Here is a 24,331-nt window from a genome sequence, read left to right as displayed (position 1 = left end):
TATAAAGAAAGAATAGGACACATCACTTACCCCTTTTGGAGGCTTGCTTTCACTGAATGGAGAGCTGTAGCTGGGCTGGGATCTGTACAGAGCTACTTATCAGATGCAGTTTACCTGCAGAGACCATTTCCTACAAGATGTAGGTGTAGCAGAGGATGCTGAATTACATGAAAGTCTTCCCCAAAGATCCATGAATCTAGTAGTGACAGTATAAAACTGGCAAAAAGTTCTAACCAAAGGGAATAATGTTTCTGTTGCCCCTTCTCTAACCACAACTACCTGTGGTCTAGAGATGCTATATCTGGGACTTCAGGCAGATGCTATTAAGAACTACAAACCAATAATACCTGGGCCCTGACACATTAGAGAGTTTCTAAAATGCTTGCTTTTCAAATTGTGAGGGAAAAGAGAAATCCAATACTGATACTCTGATATTCTGATACTCTGCTTGCTGTTCCAGCCAGCTCATACCCACTATGTGCCAAGTGCTCCAAGGTCAAAACACTGTGGACTTCCAGAAATTTGTCTGTCAGGACAATGCCTGTTACATTGTAAGAGGACAGAATGAGTGAAGTCAAAGATAACTTTCTCCATCTGCATTTTGACATGATTTAATTCCTGAAACAGAAATTGACCTGAGAGTCAGATTCATATTCAAATCATACATGCCAGAAGATAACATTTAAATTAGGCTACAAAATTAGAATAAATTAAAATTAAATATTTTTATACAGCTCTACAGACTTGCATCTATGTTGGCTTTCTGATGAGAAATTTCTTTGCCATAAAACAAGACTCAAACTAAAACAGCACAGGCATTTTACTGAATTGTGTGATATGTTTGCTGTCAATGGCAGGGCAACCATGAGCAAAGAGCTCTTTTTTAGCGTGATGGACTGGTAGAGGAAAAAGTTTTGCTGACACTCTCTGATATGATGACTCTGTGGCACAGCTCTCCATGTTTTATTATTCTTTTGTCTGAGCACAGCTATGCTTTCCTATCAGTCCTCATCTGGTCCAGGTGGCATGGCTTCAGTGTAGTGATTACAAAAAGGAGCTTCAGGGTGGTAAAGATAAACACTTGTAGACTGAAGCTTGCAAAGTGACCTGCCCCTCTGACTATGTCATATAGGAAATTCAGTAGGGGATAATTAAGCTTCAAGTATGTGTTTCTTTGTGGTGTGAAAACAGTGTTTTGGGAGGGGGTAAGAGAGGACAGTTGCTACATGCAGAGCAGAGTGAGTCTTTCTCCTATTAAAGACAAGTGGAAAAGGATCCAGGAGAGAGAACACAACACAAATGTTTTTACTTGAGGTTAAATTTTTGAAGAAAAGGGCAGGAGAGTCCAGCTTGGGCCAGGTTACTGTCTGTTGTTATGGCAACAGAGGAGGACATCTTCTGTTTGTGAAAAGGGAAGAGCGGGAGTGGACAGGCAGAAAATAGAATTGTTTAAAGAGAAAGGCAGGTGGTAGGAGTTTGAAAATGGAAGGAGAAAGAAGTTGAGTGTCAAGGTCAAGCAAAAGTAGTAGCATCAGTGGCTGCGCACCTGAAATATACTCACAAGCCTTTCCTCTCAAGGGTCAAATTTGCTAGGGTCAATTCCACAGTCATCATCTGGCTGCAAGAATGCCACTGTGATGCCCTGTCCTCCTGCAACCACTTCAGCTGAAGGGCTTACATTTACCTTTGTGCACTGCATAAGTGTGCATAATACTTGTGAGAACTCTTTTCAGTGCTGTGTACCACATCTACCATCTTTTTAATAAATTGAACTGATTATTAATTTTCTTTGGGTAACGTGTGATGAAAGCTACTTCTTCAATGTGGAAAGCTCCCTTTCTTCCCTGAGAAGCAAGCCGGTTAGAACACAACTCCTGGGACATGACGTCTGACATATCTTTGTCAGACGTAAGGTCTCAACACAGTATGGACCCAGTACAAGCAATATTTTTCTCTTCTAGCAAGGTGACCCAGTAGGACAGAAAGGAGGACCAGCATGAACGAAGCAACTGGCTGGCCAGAGATGCAACTTACTGCTTTCCTGAACAGATTCGAAGTCAAATTTCTGAGCCTAGCTCACCAGAAGGAAACATAAAACAGGACAACACAGCACAAAATTAAGACTTTTCATTCAGTTTTCTTGACAGAAAAGGGAAGAAAAAAGTAGGCAACAAATGCAATTTTCCCACAGAATGATTATTTTTCTTTTTTTTTTTCTTCCTTTCTATTTTTTTCCCCTTCTTTCCTGAATAAAAAGTTGATGCAAGGCAGCCTGTTCATGAGTCAGTGCAGTTGTGACTGCATGGCAGTCCCTGCTCCTCCAGCATTTTTGAACTGTATGGACAACTTCTATCAAATCTGACAGAAAGGTAGTGTTTTCAAATCTTACATTCTTACAGGTTCTGTGAAAATAGATAGCTAGGGGCAGGAAAGAGACTATAGTGATACCTACACTAAGGGAAACACTGAAGTATGAATTGAACTATTACTGACTACACACACTCTTGTGTTGAAGAGTGTGGATAGAAGAGAGAGGTTAAAAATTGTTTAATTCTCAGAAAGACTTCAGTCAAACTTTGAGATTTATTAGACACCATCTCACTTTCATTCTCTTCTCTTTCCCTCTTCATATGAGTTCTCTAGTGTTTAATAAGGGCAGGAAACATGCTGCAGGCTTAGTTTACTTGATTTAAAAAGTCATTCAATGAAACACAAATCATCTGGAAACACAACTCTATTAGTTCCAGTGTTTGTAGAACTATTTATTATTTAAAGCAAATGATAGTTCCACTAAAAAGATCCCACTCTTCTCTATTGTCTTTCTATCCCTCTTCATTTCAATAATTATTTACTCTCTTCTCTAGAATATTCTTATTTTCCAGATTTTTCCATTAATTGCAGTTTCATATCACTCATTTCCTTGGAAGAAAGCATGAACACTCTTTTCTTCTTCCCCAGAATGTTCAAGTGTGAAATGTAATCCTCAACATGAATATCAGCAGATATCTGAAGATAGTTTATCCCATCAACTGATGTGTCTTTACTACTTTTACTTTCTTAAATTCTATGATCCAAATAAAAATGATATAGCATTTGGGCCACTTGGAATACATACAAACAAACAAACAAAGCAAAAAAAAAAAAAAAAAAAAAAAAAAAAAACCAACAAACTGCAAATGGAATTTTGAGGCTTACAACTGAAATGTCAAATGTTGATGACTGAATCAGTTCAAAGCTGTCCTGATGAATACTGACTCTCATCTTCGGAAGAGAGAACTCCTTTCAAGTCATTGTATTCCTGGTGAACTACAATCTATTGTACTGTTAATTTGACAGCAAAAAATTCAACACAAATCATTCAACAAAATACAGTGATTTAAAATTAATTCTGTCATTACACTGAAAAAGAAAAAAAAAAGGATTTTAGTTTTAGATTAGATTCTTATATGCAAAAGAAAAACAATTTTAATGAACCATTTGTTGTTTGATGCTTGATACAATTATTCACACATAGGTTTGAACAGATTTGATTGGGCTAAGGCCTTTGATTTTGAACCAGAAAAACTCTTATAATCAAAGCTTTTAAAGGCAAATAACCAAGCAATCACTTACTGTCATGGTTATATGAGTTTAGGATCAAACTCAGAACTAAGCAGCAGATGTATAACCATATTGATTTTAATCAGATTACATAGGTGTGAAAGGTGCAAGAAAAAGCAAAATCTGGCTTTTTAATACTTAAACTCTCATTCTTTCCTTATTTATCTGTAGAGACACAATTCATGAGTTTTAATTTCCTAATTCAGTTTAGTAGTAGTCTTTTATCTGTTTATGGTGTAAGACCTGAAAAATAGATGTTTTCCCTAATTGCAGTATGTTGTCTGTTTCTCCCTCACTTTAATGACAACAGTAGGCTGTTCCCTATTTACTCCCTTCCCATCTAGCCAGCCTATTTATTTTCACTCATCCTTCCTAACCTTAATTTAGATAGTTTTTCCTTTTTGAACAAAAAGATTTTGTATGGGAGAAACTAGTCTATTGTCCTTCTAGAAACAGACTTTTGCAAAAGACAGACCCATGTACTTTAGTCAGTCATTAGAAAAACATTGATAAGCAACAACTTCTAAGCAACCCAAGTATCTTTCAGGAAGACCATAAAACACTATTTAATGACTGATGAAAAAAAGAGAGATGCTCAGGTGTATTTTGTAAATGTTAAATTTCACATTCCAGTGACATCTCAAGTGTCACTGACTAGGCATATTTCCCATATGTTAGAAATTAGAATTTTGGACTCAAAATCATTACCAAGAATCATTACCAAGAAACCAGAATACCATGTCACCAGCTAAGCAAACACCTATGATATCTTTAATAATCATTGTAAAATCTATCTGTATTTTGCACAAAATTTTGTATAGGTCTTCATATATAGAAGTCTTCTATATTAAATGTTACACCTGAAGTCATTTTTTTAGTTTATTTACATGCAATGTTTTTGTCAATGCCAATAAATTAAAAACTGTGATCGTTAATGTTATTCCAATGTGTTTGAATTTTAGAATTTTTTCTCAGCATTCCTTAAATATTTGTTATTGCTGTTTTTAGTAAAAATATGAGGAAACCAACCTGCCATCAGATTTAATGAGAATTCTATATACCAGCACAGTACACAAAAACAAATCAAACCCATAATTAACTTATTAATTCAACATAGTACTAATTCTTAGACTTTTATCATTCCTTTCTGTAAGTGGAAGTTTTAAATGCACAGTTTATCTTTAGTGCTTTGGAATAACTCCTGGAAACATGACAGCTGCTTTCCCCTTCTTGCCCCAAAAATTCTACTGATAGATAATCAAACTATTAATGTACTTGTGATCACTAAGGTAATTATATATTTTAACAGCTTCATTAAGAGCTCTGCAAATATATTTCACTATAAAATAATTTCTGTTTTCTTCAAACTGTCTAAAATATAAGGAATTTTTGGTAAGAGAAGTCTAAGGTGCGATGTTTCTTTACTTTAGACAACAACCTATTACAAATCAGTAGCAAATGATGCACGAAAAATCCCTCGGTATCTTAAAGAGGGAAAAATTACATAGGTAAACAGATAAATCTTTAGTACATTTGTCTTTATGGGAGCAGCTCCTGCTGTTGGTCTCTAACCTGGAGGGCATTATTCTTTTCTAAATTGCCAGTAGTGTCCCACAGCACAGTGATAAATAGAAACCACTGAAAGAAATAACGTTCATTCTAACACACAAGAACTTTCCAGACAGACATTGGCCTCTGAGAACAAACACTTAGACAAAATAGATTAGTTGCAATTGCAGAATATTTCACTCTGGATCCCTGAGAACAGATATTATCCCAGCTGTGCAAATAACTGCCTTTATGCCAATCATTAAGTAATAAATACATATAAGAAATGGTCTAAAACTTCCAGGAAAACAGAGGAAAAGGTATCTCTACAGCAGCTATGTTTGTTATGTAGCCACTGATTTATTCCCAAGAATTACTTTGAAAAATCATTAATAATGTAGGTGCTTTTATGTTGTTCTGTGGTAGCTAGTTTCCTTTAACGGTCAATTTATAAAATAGAAAAGAAACAAGAGTTAAGGAAATGCAATTAAAAGTACTGGCTTAATAATAAAATTAAAAAATCCCTAGCAGTTTTCTTTCTTCTTTGTCATTTCACGCAGAACACAAATACTAAGACATTTTTAATTTTTTCTGTAGTAACATTTAGTTAGATGATTCTTTTACCTTTTCCTCCCTTTCCTTCCTCCCTTCCTCCCTTCCTCCCTTCCTCCCTTCCGTACCATTTTTTTACATAATTATTTGGTTTTAACAAGTGTTGCATACGCTTCTAGACATTTTAATTTATTTGATTATCATTTTAAAATATATGCTATTATAGTAAAGACTGTCTATGCTTTAATAATTCAGTACAAGAATTCCCTCTTGACTTACCCCCAAAGTTTGGCAGTCATTTGAGGCTATATAAACATGTATTGACTGCCAAAATAAGCAGTGGTTTTACTTCCCTCCTACATCTGACTCCCATGGCAGAGAAAAGGCATGATAAACTAGTTCAGAATTGACATATCAGAACTCCCCATAAAAAATAATAAAAGTCATGGAAGAGGCTAGGATTGGGGCAGGAATATATGGCCAACATCGTACAGGAAGGATATAGCTTCTTCTCCTTGCAGTTTATGTTGGTGTTAATTTTAATTAGAATAAATGAATTGTTAAGAGTTCATGTCAAATTTAGGTCCAAAGTTTAAAACAAAGGAAATGTTTCTTTGTATTCCATGGGCTTCAGAGGTAGCAGTGTCTATTCTCTGACCTGGTTTCCTGGATGCTTCTTCAACAATAACAAAAAATACAGTAAATATGGTAACTATGCTGAGCGACTGGGACATTTCCATGTTCCAGGATGCTGCAGATTCCTTAAAATTCTAGTTGTTCTGTCTCCACCTTCTTTGATCACCCTTTTTTTTAAATTTTTTATTTTACTTTTTGTTGTTTGGTTCTTCATTTCATTTTCACTTATCATCTTTTCAATCCATCTGCTCTGGAGTGGAGTATCAAAGCTTTTTTCCTATTCACTTGTTTCCGGGAATATCAATCATCACAAAGTCTATAGTAAAAGATTTATAGTTCTCTCTAGCTATATACATTTGTCAATCATACTTTCAAAATACTGCACAAGACACTGTTTTAGCAGACTGTACAGCGCATATTTATTTATTCCATATATGATTGTAATTCATTTGGAAATAGCTTAACTGGCAATAAATATATATATAATAATATAAATAAATAGTTAGTTTGAATACTGCCAGGAGAACTGTGCCCTCACAGACTTCCAAAGTTATCTGGGAAGTTTTGCAAATAGTAAGGATATTTGTTCTTACTGAAGCCTGAGCTACCATATTGATACTGCTGCATGCGTTACATGACAACACTGTCATAATCAGAATAGCTACTAAAGTGAATTCAAGTCTTAGAACTTTCAGTCAAGCTTTTGACTACAATATAAATTGCCCCCTAATGAAGTTACTTGAGTGTGCCTTTTGAACTTTGACATAGTTGGGATTTTAAGTTAGGAACATCACAGATAGATAACAACTGCATGAGCTATGCCAGCAATTTTGCCTGACCTATGAACAATAAAGTGCCATAAGAGATGTGCTAGTAGGAAGTATTTATAGATGTTCATATTGACTACACTCACAGACTGCTTTAAGCATGGGTTTTTACAGTCCGTTCCCCCCATGCTCCCTGCAATGAAATTGTGTTAGCATTTCTCTTGGAGGAAAGAGAAATGTCAAAACTAATTAGTATTTGTAAAATTTTCCTTCTTTTGTTTCATTATGTGCATCAAGAAGCTTTGTATGCTCATCCTTGGGGGAGATAAAAGGATAAAAGTTCCTATGGTATTTTAAACCTCCATATAATTCCGTAAGTCAGTAGTGAATACACACATAGAAGTTAGCACAGAAAAATCTCCATCTCTACAGTACTGGTCTGATAATAATAGTTTCCAGTTACTAACATCATATTGTGTACAACTCAGATGAGCTAAGAACACACATTACTAATTTTAACTTAAATTATATTAACAACAATTCAAACCTTGTTATTCTTTGTGTGCATTCCCACCTTTTCTTGTTTCTCTGTTAAATGATATTTTAAAATCTGGTAGTCATTAATGCAGTTTCTCTCCAGAGAAGTCTGGGGAATTATGCAGAAGAGGATTGAGAAGAAAGAATTTACAGAAATGATAAGTAGACACAAGTGTTATAAAAATTAAATAAATTACTTGTAGTAAGAAACCTGAGAGGAGAATAAACAGGTTAATGAGTATCTAAAATTTATGCTGATCAAATCTATTAATGATTTACTGTTTAAAAAATATATCGAATGTCTGAAATTCTTTTCCGAAATAAAAATTTTATCAGAGAAAATTCTCTGATAATGCTAGAAAGCAACAAGGTATAAAACCAGTTGGTTTAAAATGCAGTATTTAAGTAAGGAAAATTGCATCAGTGAATCAGTGTATTCAGATGAAATAAAACAGGACAATATGAAAATGAAATGAACATGAATTTAAAATGTTTTAGGAATACGGCTCCTAGTAATGAAGTACAGTGGTTAGATATGTTGACCATATCAAATAAAAAGACTGTTCAAGGGCCAAGAAAAAAATGATACCTGTTTATTCTCAATTTATTCTCTATTCTTGTAGCTTTAAAATAGAAATTTAATAGATGAAGACAAATGGCTACAAAATAAAATGACAGTAATATCTTTGGGTGTTAGAGCAATATTTACTGAATTGAAAAGAATTACAAAATGCTCTGTGAATGTAAGAAACAGTGGAATTACTAAAACATAACTAAAAAATAAGAAATTCTCTGCCTCAATTAGTTTTTTGGGGGAATAAATCACACCTAAATCAGATCCAGCAAAGTGTAAAAACAAGATTGTCTGGTCTTCGTGGAGTACTGTCACCAGCTCCTCAAGCACAGCAAGTGAACACAAATTGGTGTAGCGAGCATAGAGCCAGGGAAACTGTCAGACACTAAACCCAAGGGAGTACATGCTGACTGGATTATGCATGAAATCCATTTTTCAGGGTAACCCGTCAACCCAGGCATGTTTTCCACACATAAGCACCATTACACACTGGGAAAGGAGATAATTTAGTAGTTTCAAAAACTGGTTTATTAAAGATGTGATAGTAGCTCTTCTATTTCCACTAAAACCCTGAAGACTCGGGAATATTCACATGGCATAACTCAATAGTTTCAAAGACAAGTTTATTAAAGACGTGATAGTAGTTCTTCTATATCCACTAAAGCCATGAAAACCAAAGGGAATATTCTTGTGACAATCATATTTCACCATGAAGCAGTTTGGCATGACTGTTTTCTTAATCTAGGAAGACAGAGAAAGGACAGTCCGGGAAACTGATTAATGAGTGGAACTGCAGGAGGACATGGAACTTGCAGCTGAAGAAAGGGGTTTTCATGAACTCTGAAAAGACAGATTTCTGAATGTATAAACGTAATTGTCTCAACATCTTTGTTTCCTGGTGGTTTCACAGATGACAATAAGGTCAGGAGATGGCAAAGTTAACACATAGAAAGGAAAGGTAAACCTCATTCAGTTTTTTAGGTTTTCATGCTAAATGAAGGATAGAAAAAAGCCCAGTAGAGAAGAAGTTGACCAAGTAATTAATAAATCTGTTCATAGGGAACCAATCTATTTCTTTTAACATGTCTAAGTTTAATTGAAGTAGACATGAAGATGGACAGAGTAAGCACAATTTGATTTCCTTCCTGAAAGAAGTCGATGTTTTAAACTCAAATCCTATCTATTCTCCCCAAGCCAGAGGAGAAAAAAAAAAAAAAAGAAAGAAAAAAAAAAGTTTGTGGCTTTAGGATATTAGTAAAAATTCAAAACCAAGAACATTCATTGCTCTGATTTTTTGTTACAAAATGAATATATTTATGCATTAACTTTTGGAATACAGAACTCTAGCTGAAATAGCAGATATTAAAAAATAAGGGAAAGGAAAGGAAAGAGAAAAAGTTTCATTTTCATTGGACAGTATTATTTTTCTATGAGGTTCTGAAATACACATCAGGGCTGTACTTCTGAAATAGTGTTGCATATTGAATAGACAACAATACATTTCAATAAGACACTTTTGATTACTACCTTCAGGGTTAACTAGACTGAACTTATTAATTAAACACAATTTTATTGAAACTTACATTGCTTTACATTCTTATATATCACTCAAAAAGACTTACTAAAATCTATTAATTAAAAAAACAATCATGAAATTATTATTGGGGTAAAAATATATATTCTAAATTATAGTGATTAAAATAATATTAAATTGAATTAAAGTTAGTCTGAAGCCTATAATTGTGCTTTTTAAAGTAAATTGTCAAGTTTATAACTTCTTAAAGGTCTACCCAAACACAGTCTATTTCAGAATAAGGATAAGAGAGGCACTACTGAATTACAGTCATGTTCAGCTACACTCAGCTATGATGTTTCATCAAAGCTAAACGTGTACTGTAAGAAATTTAATTGGATCTAGAGAAACGTTGGAAAACAGCTTTCCTCACTTTCTTTGGAATCCATACAACATTTGACCAATAGCTAATTCTCAGCAGATATTAGACAAATTAATTAACAGACTAAAATGCATTTCTGCAGCTGAGAAGATACAAACATAATGAATTTGTTTAGAAAGGTTTTAACTTCTTCATGTCCTGAGGAGATGCAAATTCAGCTTACGTTCTTTCCATGCAAACAGGTAGATAGTCTAGGAAGCCCTCTGAAGAGTTAGAGTATATCTCTTCATCAGTTTATGTCACCTGTAGTATGAAGGTATTTCCAGGTGACTAAAACTGTAGATAAAAGTGTGAGCAGAACACCCAAAATACAGTTTATATATTTCCTTGAGTGTACTTATTAATCCAAGAGCAGACATCCTGCAACTTGGCAAGAAGGTTTTCATACCAAAGCTGGTGTGTTCATCCATAACTGCCTGGCTAGAAATGTAATTGTATCTTACTTTTTATGCAGGGTTTTCAGCACATTCTAATCACGAATTCATTATTTTTCTTCTGAAGCATCAAAGCAATGCCTTTTGCAGACACTGAAATTATGTGTTGTTAAAAAAATATATTTTTCTTTTTCTATTTTTCTTCTGAGACAGGTTAGAAGAGGAAAGGAATCCGAAAGACAAACCTATACTGTTCATGATGTGGGACAGGTGTCATCATAACCTGTGACCTGTTCTTGTGATCCTGACAAGTTACCTACAGAGACAGGAACACATCACGGACTTATTACTGGACAATATGCTGGATATAATATGGTCACACCTAATAAACTGAAATTGAATAACAGGTCTGTACAAAAATACAAAAATAAAAAAAAAAATCTTTTGTGGTAAGACCTTAGAACTTCAAGGCTGAGATATTTTTATTGGTTTACGTAGCTATAACCAACAGTCTTCTTGATGCTCATTCAAATGCACTATAATAACTAGATGAAACTGAAAATAATGAAGCCAACAAAGCAGGAATACTTCAGTTTTGGACTTCTGTGGTCCATATTATACAGGATGAAAATCAACAGTCCTTGGAATCTGAATAAGAAATAGAAGTGCAATCTATATGAAATTCTGAATGATCTCCAAGATGTAACATACATAAAGAGGCAAAGCTGTGGAAGAGGACTAAGGTGAGCAAGTCACAAGTATGACATCATAGACCTGTAAAAAATAACAAAAACAAAACAAAACAAGAAAAAAAATTATATTGATTTTTTTCTTAGTTTGATGAAAGATTTTTTTAGACACAAGAATGACAATTCTACTAACAAGATAGTTCTTCCATGTTTTAACATTTGAGGGCTAATAGTCTCTTTAAAAGCAATTATTATTAGTCACATATGTCCAGAACACTTTTCTGGTTCATGTAGGTATATAATACCTAACTGAATTCTATTTTCAAGCAGTTTTTATTTCAGTAATAAATTCATATTCCTATCTAAAAATTTGTTATTTGTTTGTTCATTCTTCTTAGCTTCGTTGTTGTTGTTGTTAGACTACTTTAAGGTTTTGAATGAAAGGATGTATGGAAATACAAATAATTCATAGAGCAAATCCAATTTTAATGTGGTCACAAAACTAAATACACTTAATTTTCACCATTAAATTCTGGCCGGCTGTATGTTTACGCACCTGTAGATGGAAAACAAACCCCCACTGCTTAAACTGATATTTTAAATAGGAATCTGAGAACACTCAGTACAATCAAATCATGTACTATTTACATATTTCAATTGTAGCTAACACCAGCACACTGAGATAAAAAGACTATAGAGAACGAGAGCGAATATTGCTTCTTACGTGTAGTATCTCCGTAATTTTCTAAAATAATGCCTTCAAAATCTCTTAAGCTAGATCTACAGACTTTTAAATAAGGCTAATCTAAATATTTCTAAAATCAGAATTCTTCTCATCCAAGTGCCTTGTTTGTTTCTACTCTATTTGCTGTGTATTAAATTAGTAGATCCTTCTTCAATTGTACAAGAAAAAAATGATCAAACTATCCCCTCATTAATTTAACAATGTTTTTATCTAATTGAAACTAGCTGGCAGACCACAAACAAACAAACAAAAATAAAATAATTCAAGAGAAAGCAATATTATTTTGAAGAACAGTTTTACTCATCCACTCATCTTGAATATTTTTATGAAATAGTAAGAAAAATAAATTCCACAACTGCACCTTTTTTAAATGAAAATATAGAGGAATCTCCCTACTTTGATGATTAAAAATGGCGATGAAACTAACACTTCAATACTTGTAATTTACAATCATATACAACAAAACTTTCTGAGTACAGTCTTCTAGCTGCTGTTCCTTTCAACTTTGACATATTCTATAGACTATTAAATCTGCAAGACATATGACTTTTTATAATACTTCAAAAAGAACAGGCCTTGAAATTTTTGGTGTGGCCACAGTAAAGGTAATTTACAATAGTGCAAAAAGAAGAGCGATATTTGTTCAGTTCCTTTTCAGAGACACAATATGAAAATACAAATTATTAAAGTTCACTCACACTGATGTAATTCCAGGCTCCCTGGTCACAAAGTTTGCTGATGCTCAAAGCTGACCCTGCTTATACTAATAACATTATTCAGAGATCATGAAGAAAATACAAGTTCTGTTTCAAGCAGCAATACCCCTTTCAATCAACCTCATGCTGAGAACCACTTATTACCATAACATGTGACACAGAAAATCTAAAGAGGCAGTAAGGGGTAAATTTTCAGATTATCACATGCCATTCTAACTGTGACTTTCTCATTAACTTTAAAAGAGTCGTGTGGCTCAAATCAACTCAAACCTATGACATGTACCCCTACACATGCCCAAGAACAAACCTTTATAAACATCATAATTTTCCATATTTTATTTAGTTCCTGTAAAATAACAGAAACCACCAGTTACACAGACCGTTCACAAATTTTCTTCAATCTGCAGATAGCCTTGAATTGTGTTTAAAGTATTTAAGTTTAAAGACCTTGTAGTTCCTATGGGTACAAGCCTAAGCCATTCAGAAATTTCAGGTCAGTGAAGGATATTAAACAAGAGAAGCTTCTGGCCATGATGCAATGATCCTACAACGTACAGTTAGTAGTGCTTAGTATTTAGTTCCTTTGAGTCAAAGAAGGTTTGCAAAATGCAGTTAATGACAAATATCTCTCTCTCTATATATATATATATATGTATATATAGAAACATGGCTAAATGAATGTGGACATAAGTATGAAGGAATGATTCTTTATTAGACAGACGCCTTGAGGTGCAGTATATACTTATACATTGAAAATGAGGATGTAAGAAGGATATGCCAAATTTTTATCCTTTCTGCTCTTTTATCTTTTCTGCTTTTTTCCTCCTGCCTACTCAAAGCTTGTTGTCTATTATATGCTCAAAGGCCATAATTATTTCAAAAACAGACTTTTGAGAAAACCACATAATTAGTCCAGTGCAGCTGGTATAAAAATTACTGGCAGGAGTAGTAGTATCATTAAAAAATTGGAACTAAAGCATTCCAGCTATACTCCAGGGCAAGTTAAACACACAGAGCCCCTAATAAATATTTTAGAATCCAGGATAGTACAAACTGAGGGCACCCATTTTTTTTTAACGCCACTGAGCCAGACTCAACACAAAAAGAACTCTGCCAAAATAGAAATATAATGCAATCTGTTCTATATAAGTTTAGTAAGGTGATTTACTTGATTCTTAAACAGAGTTGAACTGAGTTAGAAGAAAGGCAGGTTTGTCCCTGAGTCATGCAATGATGTTAGAATTTCAGTTTTCATTTCAGATATTTTCTTCTCATAATGGAAATTTAAAAAAAAAAAAAAGGTTTGAAATTATAAACTGGAATGCAAACTCATTTGTATTATCTGTGTGACGTGATATAGTAGCTTTTTCAGCTGTGTCCCCTTTAGCTTATGACTAAATGATTTAAGAGACTACCATCATTCGTTGTTAGAACTGCAGTGCCTATATCTATAACTGTCATTCCATACATGTCTATTTAGATGCTTCAAACCACAAAAGAAACTGCACTTCTAGTAATGTCAACATCTTATGTTTATATTTCCTAGTTTTTTGGGCTCTACTTCTGTCCATGTGTGTAATTGTGCCAGTTTTTCTAAGACCAAGAATTTTCTGACTCTGCTAGTGGCAAAATGGCATTGCTGCACCTGAAAGGTCTGAAGGACCTAGTCTGGCAATTGCATTTTGAGCTTATCTGTCCTGTCTGAAACCAGTTTGATACCAAAATCCCAAAGGCAAAAACTGTACCTCCTTACACGTTAGCCTAACTACTACAAAGAGTATTCTGGGTTTGGATTCAAAAAAACTCATAGTCTTCAGATGTTCAGTCATATAACTCTACAGTGGTGAGAAGGGCTGAAGTGAAGGGAAATTCCTGACTGATTTTTTTTTTTATTATTATGCCATAGCTAGTGGAAGATTCATTAGCATGCTACTTCAGGCACCAGGAATTCTACAGGTTAGATAACAAGTTTTCAGCCTCTGTTCTTTATTGTGCTAGACACCCTGAAGAGCTGCAACAACAGCCCAGGATGGAGGGAGAATAAGGAACCACACAGTGCAGAAAGGAACAGCGGCTGGCCACAGCATTCAGTAGTAGGAGACACTGAAGTAAACAAGTCTGAGTTTTCAACCACACCATATGGATATATTCCAGAAAGTATACATATTGTGGTGTGCCCAGAGTCTCTCTTTGTTTAAAGTTGACAATTTTATTAACAAAGCAAGGAAATCAGAACCTAAACTATGTATTTTTGGACTTCCAGCTCTTTTTTTTTCTGTATTTATACTAACAAATAATATCAATTTTACTTCATCTTCTCTTCCATCTACCCATTCTATTTGCCTCTTTATCCTTCTTGCTTTCTGTTCATCCTGATTTCTTCCTCTCCTTTCCTCCATACCTTTTTATATATTCATCTCTGCTTTCTTCCTCTGTGTGTTTTGTGTGTGAACACTTATTGCTGCCACTGCATTTTTACTGCTCATGAAAAATAAACACTTGAGAAATAATCACTGCACAGTGGCCAAACAGACGGCAATCCTTCCTGTAAATACTACTTTTGTGTAATGGGCACAGTCAGATCAGTGCTAGAAATGTAGTAAGACCTATTCATCTACTTCAATTTTTTTCCTCTAAAGAAACATTGCTGTGGTTGTTTCATACTTTAGGGTCCATGCAGAATTTATCCTTTGTTTTTGTTTTATTTTTTTCATTTGTCTTTTTTTTTTTCCTTAGTTCCCGCTCTTTCGTACTTCTACTTTATGAAAAACACAGACTTCTGTCATAAAGATCCTCTCAAAGTCATCATTCATCCATATGTTAAGACTTGTCTGTGAGCTTTCTTTTTCTACATCAGTGACACAGTTTTCTTTTGACTTTTCAGCACTTTTTGTTCTTCCTATTTTATAATGCATGCACAGTTGTGTTATAAAGACTCATCAAAGTCATCACTGTTCTACATTTATCTGCATTGAACTGTCTTTGTCATTTATTAGTCTTTTAAATGTTCTTTATATTTTCTATCTAGTTACATTCTCCTTCATTATTTACTGTTCCTCTATCATCTCTTTCTGATTCATGCTACTCTGCCCTTTGTCTTTAATTTTCTGGGCCTCAAATACTTTCAACTAAATCTTCAAAGTCAAAAGTCTTGGCAATGATTTTATTGTAAGTTAGTAATGTGACTTTTTATTAATTGACATTTATTTGAATCAACACACCCTTTCCTGCTTTCAGAAGCCAAAGGCAGACTTTTGAAGCACTATATGAGGGTATATCCATGAGACACCACTGACTTTAATGGAATTATACTGTTGCAATCCTGATATGTTTTGACACTTCAAATTGAGGATCTAACTACATTTAATACAACGGACCCTGACTCTAGATCCCAACAGCTAAGTTCTGCCCTTGAGCCAAAATTCAGCTTCCAATGATTCATTGTGTGGCATGCCACAGTAAAGGATAAAGTTTTGCCCAAAGAATACATAATCAGATGTAAGAAATCAATTTCTTTTGCTTTATTTAACACTAGTAAGAATTACAGGCATGGATCAGGAGAGTTCATCTTTCCAATGATTCATTTGTTTATGTGTCTCTTAAGAAGGTAGCAATCTCTGCTCAGATTGCTTATCGATCACTTTAACTAGTAAATACAAAAATACTTCTCTCTCATTAATTAGTTAGTCTTACCCTGTCATTTAGTCAGTGAGGGATGACCCTGGGTCATGTAGTTCTACTTGGTAAGGTAGACTATGGGAAAAAAGCTGTCACACTACCTTTCAAGATTATAAATCCTATGAAAGAAAGAAACAGATTAGGGAGTGTATTCAGTAAGTTTATGGACCATCTGCACTAGGTACAAAGCAAGTGTATTTGAGAACATCCATACTGGATTTTTTACTTAGTCATGAAGTTTACTACAAGCACTGTGCAAAATCACAGCCAAAATCACAAATCAGAGACTAGTCTCCAAGAATGCTGAATAACATGTTGTTGACTAGCAAAACAGCTCCTTTACAAGCCTCACAGATTGGACACACATTTGATACTCTTGCTCTACAGAAGTTGCTTCCTTTTTTGTGTATGTGCACATGCCTACACAAGTGTATACAGGCAGAGTTCAGCAGTCAGAATGGCAAATAAACTAAATTTACTAGCAACAATGCAACATTTTTTTTTTCTTCTGGGACATTTTGTAATTCTCACTTGCTGAGGTGTTTTTTTGTTTGTTTGTTTGTTTGTTTTTCTTTTAATTTGTATCCTGCCATGGTCCTAAAGAAGATGTACGAAGATGGAAAGTACCTCTCACCTCCTTTGCTGTGTCTCATTGAAACTGCTGAGCTGCAACTCCTCCTTCTGTCACAATTTCTTATTTATTTATTTGTTAGATTGTTATAGTCAAGAATTCTAGCAAAAGCTGATTTATCTAAGAACATTAGGTACAATCCTATTTTCTGCTGTGATAAGGAAAAGCAAACATAAGAAATTCAGATTCATACACTTCTGGAAGATAAAATATTTTTGGCAAATCGTTATCAGAATTGGTTGCCAAATGTTAGCAAAGCTAACATAATATTTACATATAAGAGTGTAGGCTCTTGGACACTAGGAACAGAACTATTTTTTGAAATCAGGGTGGAAAGATAAAGCAAAGAATAATTTGTTATTTCTTTCTAAAACTAAACAAGAATCTCCAGAGATCACTCTCTTGAAGCCTCATTTTTTTTTCTACAAGAACGTTAAACCTAATTTCAGGTGGTTTTCATCACAAAATTTGACAGAGTTCCCTCTAATAACTGTTGACAGTATTATTATATGGAAGAAAAAAATATATCCCTAAGTAGTATTCAAGTTTCACTAAAATAATTGAAAACTTGGTTCTTATTTTCCATTATGTAATTGTCCACTCAATTGAAATATTTGTTAGTAGATTTATAAATTTTAGTGCCATTTAATTCATCCTTTTTACTGCAACAAAACTTTCCATATCATTGGAAGGTGTGGGATACAATATGTCAATTTCCAAAACCCAGAAACCATTGAAGGTGCAGCTTATGAAGTCATCAACCCATGTTGTGGGTTGCTGATATAGACTGCAATATTTGTCAGGATAAATTTTTGATGCTACTTTGATTCCTCTTGACCCTTTCTTTTCCATCTTTTGGGGCTTCTTTCTTTTCAAATCTAGCTGAGCTGAGCAACAGGCACAGGAAGTTCTGGATGAATATGAGAGGGCACTTCTTTACTGTGAGGGTGACAGAGCACTGGAACAGGTTGCCCAGAGAGGTTGTGAAGTCTCCTTCTCTGGAGATATTCAAAACCCGCCTGGATGCTATCTTGTTCAATGTGCTCTAGGTGATCCTGCTTGGCAGGACTAGATGATCTTCAGAGATCTCTTCCAACCTTGGCCAGCCTGTGATTCTGTGATTCTGTAAGTACAGTAGAAAGGACTTACTCCTCTACAGAATCAAAAATTGATCAGTTTTTATCTGTTTTACATTTTCAATCATGATTCATTAAGTAGTAACTAAACACAGAAATAAAGAAAACAAAGTTCTGTTAATAAGGCAGCTTATCAGCTATTGGAGAGTTTTTCTGTACTTAGACCATAAAGTGATGATAATATTAAATCACATTCCATAGAGGTCTACATCTTGATCACTGTGTAAGTTTTATTTATGTACTGCCTACAGTAATGTTGCAAAAGATGGCTTCCTCAGAAGATATATTATAAATGACTATTTCAAAAGCATTAATGGAACAACCATCAAAAGAAACACTTCAGGTTCAAATTACCACTGAAGTCTTCATATTATCTTTACTGTTTTTCATTTACCAAGGATTCTGTGTTCAGAACTTTGTTTCCACTCATGTAACATAAAAGCTATTCCTAAATAATTTTTTCCCTGCACTGATCACATCAATAGACTGTCCTAGATCATACAGACAGCTCTGTAACTTCACTATTCTGTATTGTATCATTATACGATATATAAATATGTCATTAGAACGTGTTGTGATGAGGACAAAATGTTTGATTTTTGCCAAGTAGCACATGCTGTGATATCATGTCACCAACTGTCTTCATGATATAAGGGCAGCCAGAAACAACCTCTTTTGGTTCTGATCATTTACTGTTCTATTTGAACTAGGGTTGTTGGCTATGAACAAAGGAGGTAAATGTTAAACTGAAGAATGCTGTTCTGTTGACTGGATATGAAATGGGGAGAGCAGAGTGGAATGAAAGGCTTTAACATTCTTTCTATCTTTTTATCTTGTTTTGTTTGAATGAATAGGATAAAAGATATCCAAAAGATAGGATAGGACAGGACAGGACAGGACAGGACAGGAAAGATCAGAACAGAACAGAACAGAACAGAACAGAATAGTTCTGTCGAAAGGGACCTTCAAAGATCATCTGCTCCAATTGCCTGACCACTCTGGAGCTAACCAAACTTTAGAGCATATTATTAAGGGCATTATCCATATGCCTCCTGAACACTGACAGGCATAGGGCATCAACTCTAAGAAGTCTGTTCCAGTGTTTGACCACCCTCACAGTAAAGAAATTTTTGCTAATATCAAATCTGAGCCTCCCTTGGTGCAGAGACCAGTATCTCCCTCTCTACTTCCCCTCCTCAGGAACTTGTAGGGAGCAATGATCATGTGAATGAGTTTGACTATAGCTGAAGGTCTTTCACAGCCAGTGAACAAGATTAAAGTTAACTGCTTTTACTGACTCAGCGTGTTTGGAGGCCAACAGATCCAAAGACTTCCTTGTGCATTCTCAAGAGTACATTCTACTTAATTTTCGGGGTTGAACAAACAACATTTGCAGAGAATCATTCAATAATTCAATGAAAATTCATTTAGATATTAAGCCTGATTCTTCACAGCTTTCCACTTTCCATCTTCTGCAGTTGAATGGACAAATCATAACAGTGTACAAGACTCAAGTTATAGACAGTAGAAACACAAATATACACTAGATTTTAGATCTATTTTTATCTTTGAAATGGAATATTGAAAATTTAATTTATGAATTTCTTAAATTCATTTAATTTTCATTGAAAAACTCTTTTTTTTTTTTACACCGGTTTAATAATTAAACTTCAATGGTAAAATATCATAAACTCATAAAGAATACCTTTATATGTGAAACTAGTCTCATTAAAAAAAAAAAAAAAGGAAGTTACCTCTGAAAACTATGAATTATATTCTAGGAAATGCATCTCTGAATTATGAGAAGTATAGAAGTATCCTGTGCGCTGGTATCACCTTTTTCAAGTGTCTACACCATATGATACAGTGAGGAGGTTAAAACATTTTTCCAGACCAAAGAATTAGAAACTGTAGAACATACAGCTGTGCAGGACATAATTAGTGAATAGAAATCCATATCCCTCTAACATGAATTTCCATAAACAACTCTGTCTAATCAAATTTTCTATCCCAAATTTTTAAGTAGCCTCAATATCCAGTTGTTTCAGTTTCTATCATATGAACAAGAAGGCATAATTTTAAAGCAAAAATACCTATGATGAACAATTATTAAAAGAATCAAGGACTATCAATGGTTAGAATTTTCTTAAAATAAATAAATAGATAAATAAAATCCTACGCTGTATATTTCCTTTGAAAAAGAAGAAAGAAAATTATTTCTCAAACAGCTTTTAAAGAATTTGATCATATTCTTATTCCAGATGATAGAGTGATGATGAAAACCAGACCTTTCACGAAAAATCTCTGGAGCGGTGAAAACTGTCTCTGAGCCAAGACCTTACAAAGTAGATTAATTCTTTCCCTACACAGTTGCAGATTTGATATAGCTATATTCAGAACTCACTTTATCCTCCTTTTCCAAAACAACAGTCAATAACCAGTGCAATTTTTCTTACTATAATACAAACCAAGCTTAACAGTTAATGATACTACCATTAGTTGTTAATGGTGCTCCACAGATAATAGTGTCTAGCAGCTCATATACATTGAAATATAATCATTTTTCCACATTTCAGGATATTTTGATTTTCAGTAGACTCCTGCACTGTGCCTCAACTTTCGCTCTCTATACTGAAGTTTGACAATAAATGTTGGCTTGTGACATTTAAAGTTGCACCTACTTTTAGTCTAACAAAGATGGAATATGTTAGTAGACAGCTATTAAAAATATTTGTTTGCCACTGTTTCACTAAGATATCTAATCGCATGTAACTTTTAACCTGAATGAAATAAAAGATGTCTTGACTAAAATTAAACAGATTTAAACAAATTGCAATTGAATACCATAGGAGAAAGATCCTTTCCCACAGACAATTAGCGTTAAATTGTTTAATGCACATTTGTGTAGTGTCTTTTTCATTTTTAAAAATAGATAGCATAGTACATATTTTACACAGTAACAGGTGAAAAATACTAATAAGAATTATCTGAAAATGAGATAACAGCAGACATTAGTAAGTAGTTCATTTGATAAATGATGCACAAGTGCATGCATGTATGCATGTGTAGCTAAGAGCTGAACAAAAATGAAAAGTACGTGATGCCTTCCATATACCAACAATTTCTATGTAAAATGACCAAAAAAAAAATAAATAAAGTATCTGTAAAGACTATAAACCTTTAAAGAATTATTTTATATGCGATTGTGAAAAAGAAGAATGGAGGAAAGTTGTGTTTATTCTTCATCAGTACCTTCTTAACTTCCCTCAGAGAAATGCAGGAGCTGCCCAGGCCAGATGGCATTACATCAGTTTTGGAGCACAGTTGCTGAACTTCCAAGAGTCCTCAGGAAATTAAATGTGCAGGTTGATGGAAGGTGGCAGTCATTTAATATAACGTATTAGAAATTAGTACTTGTCCAAGAAGAAAATATGAAACACCCTTTTTCATGGCCACGAATTCATACGAATTGTCCTGCTTCTTTGACTTTATAACTCCATTTTTGGTTTGATTAACAGAAAGGTTGCTATGAATTCTTTTTATCACACTTAAATTGTTGTGAATAACTCAATTTGTCAAAAGGAAAATCAAAGTTCTATATTGTTTTGTTTCAACTGGAATAATATTTATACTCTTACTGTAAAGCCAAAAATGTCTTCCCCCCATCCACCCTCTTCTACCTCCTCACCCCGAGTGGCGCAGAGGAACGGAGGAATGGGGGTTGTGGTCAGTCTATAGCGCTTCGTCTCTGCTGCTCCTTCTCAGTTACTCTCGTCCCCTGTGCCGTGGGGTCCCTCCGACAGGGTGCAGTCCTTCCCAAACTGATCCCGTGTGGGCTTCCCACAGGCAGCTCCAACCTGGGTCCCCCACGGTGCTGCAGCTCCTGCCAGGTCACCTGCTCCTTGTGTGGTCTCCTCTCCATGGGCTACAGGTCCGGCCCGGAATCTGCTCTGGCAGGGGTCCTCCATAGGCCACAGTCTCCATCGGTGCAGGTCCACCTGCTCCACCGTGGTCTCCTCCACGGGTTGCAGAGTGGAACCCTGCTCCACCGTGGTACTTCATGGACTACAGGGGGACAGCCTGCTTCACCATGGTCCTCACCACAGACTGCAGGGGACTTCTGCTCTGGCACCTGAAGCACCTCCTGCCCTCCTTCTGCACTGACCTTGGTGTCTGCAGGCCTGTTTCTCACTCTTCTCTCCCAGCTGTTGTTTCACAGCAGGTTTTTTTCCTCCTTTCTTAAATATGCTCTCACAGAGGCGCAAACAACATCACTTATTGTCTCTGCTCTGGTCAGCAGCAGGGCCCTTATGGAGCAGCTTCTAGATTCTTCTCACAGAAACCACGCCTATGGCCCCCTGCTGCCAAAACCGTGCAATGTAAACCCACTACACTTATAAATGATAAAAACACTGAATATTAGTATATGTGGTATTAAAATACCATTGTCTCACCCCGAATTCCAGTAAACATTTCCATTATGCAATACTTTTTATTTTAGTAATTTCTGTCAGGCCTGTAACTGCAGTCATTCCATTCCATATTTTCTTCAGACTTCCTTTGTTTTTCACTGGCAAATAAAGATGGCTTTAATTTTTAGTATGGTGTATCACTAACAACAGTAGATTAGAAGTGCTTACTGATTATGGTTTCCAAGTTTCACAAAGTTTTAAGAAAAATAATCAAAAAAGAAAAGTAAAAACGAAACTCAGAAGTTTCTGAGACATTCATAGAAAGACTATGCAAGAGTGCTGGCATTCTATTACTTTTGCAGTGAGAGCACATAAAACCTAATACATATTGCTACAGCATGGAGAACAACAAATAACATGTTAAATCTTATCTTAAAAATCTTATGAAATCTCATGAAAAAAATGTTATTAAAAACTCTTGTGTCAAGAATCTTATGTTAAAAATCTGAATTAATAAATACATACTTCGTAGTATGCACTTCGTAGTAGGAAAAACTATGCAATTTTACAGTTATATCACATTCTGAAAACTGTCAAAAAAAAAAAAAAGTAAAAAATAGCAACAACAACGAAAATCACCGTGATTGCAGTAAATAGATAAGATGCATAAATATCAGTTATAGACAGTCTGAAAATACACATTTATAGTCCATGGAAATGAACTGTTTTATTGAATATATAGATGAGAAAGGAAGTGGCATAAAGATGTAAAATAATTTCAGTAGGGAGGAGATTGAATTCATAGAAAGTATGTTCTATAGCAGAATATAGAAAGCAAAGATGGCACCTGGCATTGTCACTTGGTGAATCACTCTCAGAGATTACAAAGAGTTTTATCTATTTTATTCAGTTACAATCTATTTTCTTGTAATTTCAGCATTAAAGAAAATTAATTTATGTTCCATGATATACATGTATGCTATTGTAAAAATATTGGTTAATATAAAGTGAGAAAATTGTCTGGGTCCAAGACACAGATGATGTGAAACAGTAATATTCTTCAAAATAACTATTTTAAACATAAATTATCTTAAATCTTTTTAGTAAAAATTTTGTAGAATCTGTCTCTTTCCTTAGAGTCCTTAGTTGAGGACTTCAATTCATTTTGTTTATTTCATTTGAAGAAATGTATTATGGGTCTCAGTGGGGCACTGCCTTCTTATCCTTTTTCTTTTTATTTATTCACCATGACACCATTTTAAGCAGGTAATAATTATTTTGAGTGATTTAGTATAAGTTACAGTGGCTTATTTCAGACTCCGTTAATCAATGACAATATGCAAAATTTGCCATTTTCACCATAATCAAACTATTACATGTCTTTTTTCTTCAGGGTTGATATAAGATGTGTAATATGTGACTAAATGGTCTCTTTTTCTCTTTTACTTTTTTTTTTTTAATTATAAAAACAAATTTTTATGACAATTTTAATTTTTCAGGTCTTCTTTAACAAAAATAGTGGATATTAGCATTGTTCTAAGTTGGTTGAAGAAAAAGAAAAAGAAAAAGAAAAAGAAAAAGAAAAAGAAAAAGAAAAAGAAAAAGAAAAAGAAAAAGAAAAAGAAAAAGAAAAAAAGAAAAAAAAAGAAAAAGAAAAGAAAAAGAAAAAGAAAAAGAAAAAGAAAAGGAAAAAGGAAAAGGAAAAGGAAAAGGAAAAGGAAAAGGAAAAGGAAAAGGAAAAATTATGTGAGCATGAGAAAGCAAGAATAATATCCTAAAGG

General features: G+C 34.4%; 1 long non-coding RNA gene across 2 annotated transcripts in view; it reads left to right on the top strand.

Annotated features, from left to right (window-relative positions):
• The window catches only part of LOC118253509 (uncharacterized), a 36,571-nt gene extending 25,088 nt beyond the window's left edge, over positions 1 to 11,483 (top strand). For both annotated transcript variants that reach the window (XR_004780450.2, XR_007708231.1), the window contains exon 4: positions 10,757 to 11,483. This is a non-coding gene — a long non-coding RNA (uncharacterized LOC118253509). The remainder of the gene's footprint in view (positions 1 to 10,756) is intronic.
• The last annotated feature ends 12,848 nt before the right edge of the window (positions 11,484 to 24,331 follow it).

The sequence above is a fragment of the Cygnus atratus genome, chromosome 4 (genome assembly GCF_013377495.2).
Source record: "Cygnus atratus isolate AKBS03 ecotype Queensland, Australia chromosome 4, CAtr_DNAZoo_HiC_assembly, whole genome shotgun sequence".
Taxonomy (NCBI): domain Eukaryota; kingdom Metazoa; phylum Chordata; class Aves; order Anseriformes; family Anatidae; genus Cygnus; species Cygnus atratus.
Note: the sequence above shows the minus strand (reverse complement) of the source record. Positions and strands in the feature narration are given on the sequence as shown.